Raw genomic sequence first — 6306 nt, 5'->3', positions numbered from 1 at the left:
GACAGCTTTTATGTGCGCAGCTCCATTTGCTTGGAACAGTCTTCAGCAAAAATTGAAACTGAGCAATCTCATTCCTCTGCATGTTTTTAAAGCTAGGCTAAATGAAATGCTCGTTGATACTATGGGCAATAGGCTACATGCACTAGGGTCTGAGACGTACTTCTGCCTTAGCCGTTATACTGCTCGGACGCTTCCGGGTTGCTTCTGGTCTGCGTAGCTGAGCGTCCACAAATGTTTTACTGTTTAAATCTGTGGTTTAAATATGAGTCGACGGAAGATTTTCAAAACGGAGCATTTGCAAAGACAAGTAAAGAACTACTCCGAGCACTGCTGTGTCCCACTTTGTACGGCGTCAGCTAAATTCAACGGCGTCCTAAGTTTCCATGGCTTTCCGACCGAACTCGAGCTGCGAAGACAGTGGCTGGTTAAAATACGACGCGATAACTTTACAATCTCCTCTCACTCCAAGGTCTGCAGTCGTCACTTCGCTACGGATCAACTAATAGAGCCAAAAACCCTTGATGGCCGTAGGAGGCTTGTGAAAGGTGCTGTCCCAACTCTGTTTGAGTGGAATCACTTCACTGCTCAAACACCGCAGGCTAGTGTTTGGGAGAGAAGGGAGCGGCCCACTGAACCAGTCTCTCGGGAGGAGCAGGAAGAGCACATCGATGTCCGTGACCATGATTACTGCTCAACCCCTGAACCAGCTTCACTGGACATGTCCTCTCAAGCTACAGAAGACAACTCCAAAACATTGGAGGATCTGCAGAAGCAACTGCAGGAGTTAAGAGTCCAGCGAGAGTTTTGATTACAGCGGTTTGCTGGCTCCGACGACAACATCCGATTCTATACCAGGTAATGTTTTGGCTAAATTCTATCCAAGTTTTTGAGATGGGTTAGCTTATAAATAATCCTGTTTACCTGCCGTTTGACTGCTGACTATTTGCATGCAGTGTTGGAATAAGTAGGCTACTCAACTTAACTGAAGTATAAGTACAAATACTATGGTTTGAAAATACTCCTGAACTGAACATGTAGAATCATAAATCATGTGTTTTCATAAGTAACTAGAAACTATGAAGGTTAACTAAATGTGGTGGAGTAAAACATACTAATACTAACAACATACTGATAATACTTTACTACAAGTGGAAATCTTCAAAACCTTACCAAAGTAAAAGTACATGTCAATATCCACTGCGTTTCTCCCAGTTGCACACTTAAGAATGAAGAGTAAAAGTAGTCATTCTGTGTAAAATGTTCCATGTATGTTTTAGATTATTATTACTGCTGCTTTAATGTAGTTGTTACATGTTACTGCTGTATATTACTATACCTGCAGCAAGTGCCTTCTTAATCAGTCTATTTGAATTGTAATGTATTATAGCAAACAAGAGGAAAGCATTAGCCCATGTGTTACAGTTAACGAGTCAATTAATGACTGACGTGTCTTTTGTGTACAGATTCCCGAGCTATAACCACCTGATGGCCTTCTGGTTTTTGATTGAGCCTTCCATTTATAAAATGGTTCGTGTTACAAGAACCATTTTTACCGTGTTATCAGCTGCCAAGAGGAATGAAGAAGTGGTTACACACGCACGTCCATCAACGGTAGGCTACGTTTCTTTTAACACACAATCTAAACACAAACTGAAGGGAAAATGTTTCTCCAACATTTCATTGCTTTCGTGTAGGCTAAAAGGCTATAGTACTCAATCCTTTTTGAATACATCAGAGAACTAAAACAACTTAATGTTTTTCCCATGGTGTGCTACACTCATGACATTAATATAGTACCCTTTTTTTGTTTATCTTCCAGAGACAGCTGCTTCAGCCAATTGACGAGTTCTTCCTTTTTCTCTGCTTCCTGTCAGTGGGTTTGAAAGAGAGGGACCTTGCAAACCACTTCAACGTACACCAGTCCACTGTGAGCCGCATCATTGCAACATGGACGAGTTTTCTTACAACTTTATTGGGGTCACAGTGCATCTGGCTTACACCTGCAGAAGTTCAAGCCCACCTCCCAGAGGCATTCAAAGATTTCCCAGACACACAGGTGATCCTGGATTGCACAGAGCTGAGGTGTCAAACACCATCCTCACTCCTCCTCCAAAGTGAAATGTATTCTACATACAAATCTCACTGCACCATGAAAGCCCTGGTTGGCATAGCCCCACATGGCGCAGTGACATTTGTTTCCAGTCTGTATGGTGGTTCTGTCAGCGACAAGGAGATTTTCAAACAATCTGGAATAGCTGCGTTGTTGACTGAAAACATGGCAGTGATGGTAGATAAGGGCTTCCTGATCAGCGATTGCTGCAAATGCAAGGTGTACTGCCCACCTTTTCTGTCAAAGCAGAAGCAAATGCCAGCCTATCAGGTGAGGGAGACACAGGCCATTGCCAGACTGAGGGTTCATGTGGAGCGTGTCATTAGGAGGATAAAAGAGAACAAACTTTTTGATGGTGTCATCCTCCTGTCCCATGCCTACAACATCAACCAACTGTTTGCAGTAGCATGTATGCTGTCAAACTATCAGAACAAAGCACTGGTCAAGAAATGGGTGAAATAAGACAAGATGATGACACCTGTGCAGGTAGCTGTGATTAAGCTGGGTGAGCACACCGTAATCCCGTGTTGCCTGACACACGCTAGTGTTTTGTTTGAATAAATGGTAAATAGCAAATTACAATGCGTTGATGATTTCTTACAAATGCACTGATTTACTATTCATTACACAAATCACTTCACTTTATTGTCTTTTTAAATACAATTGTATATTTATTTACATATATGAAATGTGACAAACAATATATATCAAAAACAAAATATTGAAATCACATTTTGTTGTCATTCAGAACACATGATTGAGGGATTGCCTCCTAAAAACAATGACGGCTGAGCCAGGGTCTAGCAGCTAACTGCTTACAGAGTTAACAATGGCTACAGTGCCCACTACTTTTTTAATGACAGGTACTTCGGCATGTATGTGTAAAAAAATAAATAAAAAAAGTCTACTTTTTCTCTGATTGCTCTTTGCACTTCTGGATCTGTGTATATTCTTTGCACCAGGTAGTCCTCTTGTGCCCACACTACAAAATCACACCACTGCATCCCAGATACAAGAAGTTGACCCTGTACTTGCCAGTAATAGGCATGGCTTTTCTGAGCTTAGGGGAGCCACATTCCATCTGCACATATTTGCAGTCGACATAATTTGGGACATTGGGACATTTGAATTCAACACGGCCAAATTGGGATATTCTGTTGGGTCAAAAACAACTCCATCAGGGGAGGCACCAAGCCAGGGCGTAGAGGGGTGAATGACAAGGCCACAAGGGGAGTAGTTCACGTTTGCCAGTCTACTGTATTCAGCTGCTACTGTGGGCTCCATCTCAGCACCTCTCCTCATTTCTGCAGTCTGCCTTGTACCTTTGAGTATTCGCTCTGCAAGAGAGTTAGGAGAGCTCTCACCTCTGACGTGACAAATCTCTCTAAACCTAGAGGCAGTAACCCTGGGTTTGCGGAGCAGATGCCACTCTGAGCTAGAGCTTTGCTCACAGGTAGCCTCCTCAATTTTGTCAGACATTTCCAAATCAACAGATAAGCTGTTCATATGTAGTTGCTCCTCTTCTGAGCACACCAGCGGTAAATCACATGGCAAGATCACATACCCCTCTATGGGCAAGTGGGGTGTTGGTGGTGTGTCAGTGTGAAGTGTGGTGTACCGAGACGTCAAAGCAGGCATCTGATAGGACAGAACACTGCCCTCCTGCACAATCCCGAAGGCACTTTCCACAAGGGGCTTGTCAGGTCTCATATTCATTGTGGTCACAAGCGGCCTGTCTTCAATGCTGAATGCTGAGTATGCCTCCGTAACTCTGAACAGGCAGGGATCTGGTAATGGCCCCACCATGCCTCTGTAGAATCCACTCCTACAAAGAATGGCAAAGACAATATAGCACATTAATGTAACAATAAAGGTTAGGAATACAGCACCAGAATTATGAATTTTAAAAACACAGGAAACACAATTTTCCAGCTAAAATTACCTTACTCCAGTCTGCACCATCCTATTTGGTACAGGCTTGGTGAAGACCATGGAGTTGATGGGCCCTGGCTTCACACCCTTAAGGAAAAGACAATTACTGTTCGTTGAGTCACTTTAAAACAAAAACTCTGTGAAAGATTACAAGTATTTGAACCTCATTGACATTACCATTGTTCGCGGCTTGTGCCATTGCTGTTCCGATTCAGTACAGCTATGCACAGGTGGCACAACTGGCATGTTCAGTTCAGTGTAGTGTGCTGTTTGGAACAGCAATGCTACTGTGTGATTGCACAAAACAGTTCCTGCAACACAGGAGCACTGGTTGTGCGTGAGCACCACTGGTGATGAATCACGAAGCGTTATCTAAAAAAGAGAGAAGAAATACTAGTGATTAGTAACCTCACTTGTTACTATGAGCCAGGAGGTTATTATGAGTAGAATTATTGGTTATTTTTTACTGACCCATTATCCTAGAAGAAGCATGTATTCCTGAATGCTTAGTGTTACCCTCTTACCCTACAATACCACAATGAACTTTCTTTGGAAACTAAGATGCCTTGAAAATTGTATTAAAGCAGTTTTGACTATATATTTGAACCCCCAAACTTACACATCCATAATCAATGTAATAATATCTGACCAATCAGCTGTGATAAAGCAGGGAGAAGTAGGACACTGTTGAGATTCCCTTAAGGTAAACTAATGTTTAACTGAACTGAAACTCAATAAACAGGGGGGAACAGTGTCAATGCTGCCTGCCTACACTCAAACTGTGTGCTGTCTCGCTCTTCTGCATTGACCTGTAGCACAAGGCTCTCACGCTGACCTGCCCTGTCAGCCTGTCTTTATTGGACACTGAATGAAGAAAAACAGAGCAACAGCGTTAGATCTATACTCACGTCAAAACATCTATGGCAACATTGCTTTACAAAAGCTGATACCATTATGCAGTGTGGCTAACAACAAGATAACCTTGGCTAGGCTATAAGGCTATTAAACGATAGTATTTGTTAGCAAAATGGCTAATGTTTTAAAGAATTAACACCAGAAACAGTACATAGCGTTACCCAGAGCCCTATAGTAGTCTACTATAGTAGTAGTATAATAATAATAGTAGTTATACTATAGGGCTCTGGCGTTACCTAGCTTTTGACAGCTAATGTTAGCGTAACCCGGAGCATAAGCTAGCTGGTTAGTACCGGCCCCGGTAATGGTACAAATCTCAACCTGTCGTTCAATGGACAGCTTCCCCCCCCCCCCCCCCATCTATGTATATACTCGCATTTTAGACTCTGTTACTAACTGTATATCTGTAGACTTGGTATGTCTTAAATGTCCGGTTAGGATGTATTAGAACGAAATCTAAAATGAAAATTGTAAATAAGCAATCTGTATGTAAAAAACGACCTGTATGTAAATTGTAAATAAGCCATCTGTATGTCAAATATGTCTTAAATGACATGATGAATTGGAAATGGGGGACCCTGATGTAAACAAGACGAAAGTCTTTCTCTGGTCTGCATCCCCTTAACAATTGTATGTTTTGAGCTGTACTGTACTGTAAGGCAAGGCAAGGCAAGGCAAGGCAAGGCAAGGCAAGGCAAGGCAAGGCAAGGCAAGGCAAGGCAAGGCAAGGCAAGGCAAGGCAAGTTTATTTATATAGCACTTTTCAACACAAGGCAATTCAAAGTGCTTTACAAAAAATGAAAGAGATTAAGAAAATGGCATTTAAAATCAGTCATTAAAAAGAAAAGCTAATAAAATAAACATTAAAAGAAAAAATACATGGATAAAAGTTACAGTGCTGTCAATTAAACATTAAAAGAAAAAAGTACATGGATAAAAGTTACAGTGCAGTCTAAGATATTAATAGTTCAATTAAAAGCAGCGACAAAAAGAAAAGTCTTCAGCCTGGATTTAAAAGTAGTCAGAGTTGTAGCGGACCTGCAGGTTTCTGGGAGTTTGTTCCAGATATTTGGAGCATAATAACTGAACGCTGCTTTACCATGTTTAGTTCTGACTCTGGGGACAGAAAGCTGACCAGTCCCTGAAGACCTGAGAGATCTGGATGGTTCATAATTTAGCAGGAGGTCAGAAATGTATTTTGGGCCTAAACCATTCAGTGCTTTATAAACCAGCAGCAGTATTTTGAAATCTATTCTTTGACACACAGGAAGCCAGTGTAAAGACTTCAGAACTGGAGTGATGTGCTCCACTTTCTTAGTGTTAGTGAGGACTCGAGCAGCAGCGTTCTG

General features: G+C 41.8%; 1 long non-coding RNA gene across 1 annotated transcript; it reads left to right on the top strand.

The window, feature by feature from the left end:
- The first annotated feature begins 1559 nt into the window (after nucleotides 1–1559).
- On the top strand, nucleotides 1560–2689 carry LOC117552302. Its single transcript, XR_004569922.1, has 2 exons — nucleotides 1560–1611; nucleotides 1820–2689. It is a non-coding gene; the product is annotated as an uncharacterized LOC117552302 (long non-coding RNA).
- Nucleotides 2690–6306: the final 3617 nt, after the last annotated feature.

The sequence above is a fragment of the Gymnodraco acuticeps genome, unplaced genomic scaffold (genome assembly GCF_902827175.1).
Source record: "Gymnodraco acuticeps unplaced genomic scaffold, fGymAcu1.1, whole genome shotgun sequence".
Taxonomy (NCBI): Eukaryota; Metazoa; Chordata; class Actinopteri; order Perciformes; family Bathydraconidae; genus Gymnodraco; species Gymnodraco acuticeps.
The sequence above is the reverse complement of the archived record's forward strand: the minus strand, read 5'-3'. Positions and strand labels throughout refer to the sequence as shown.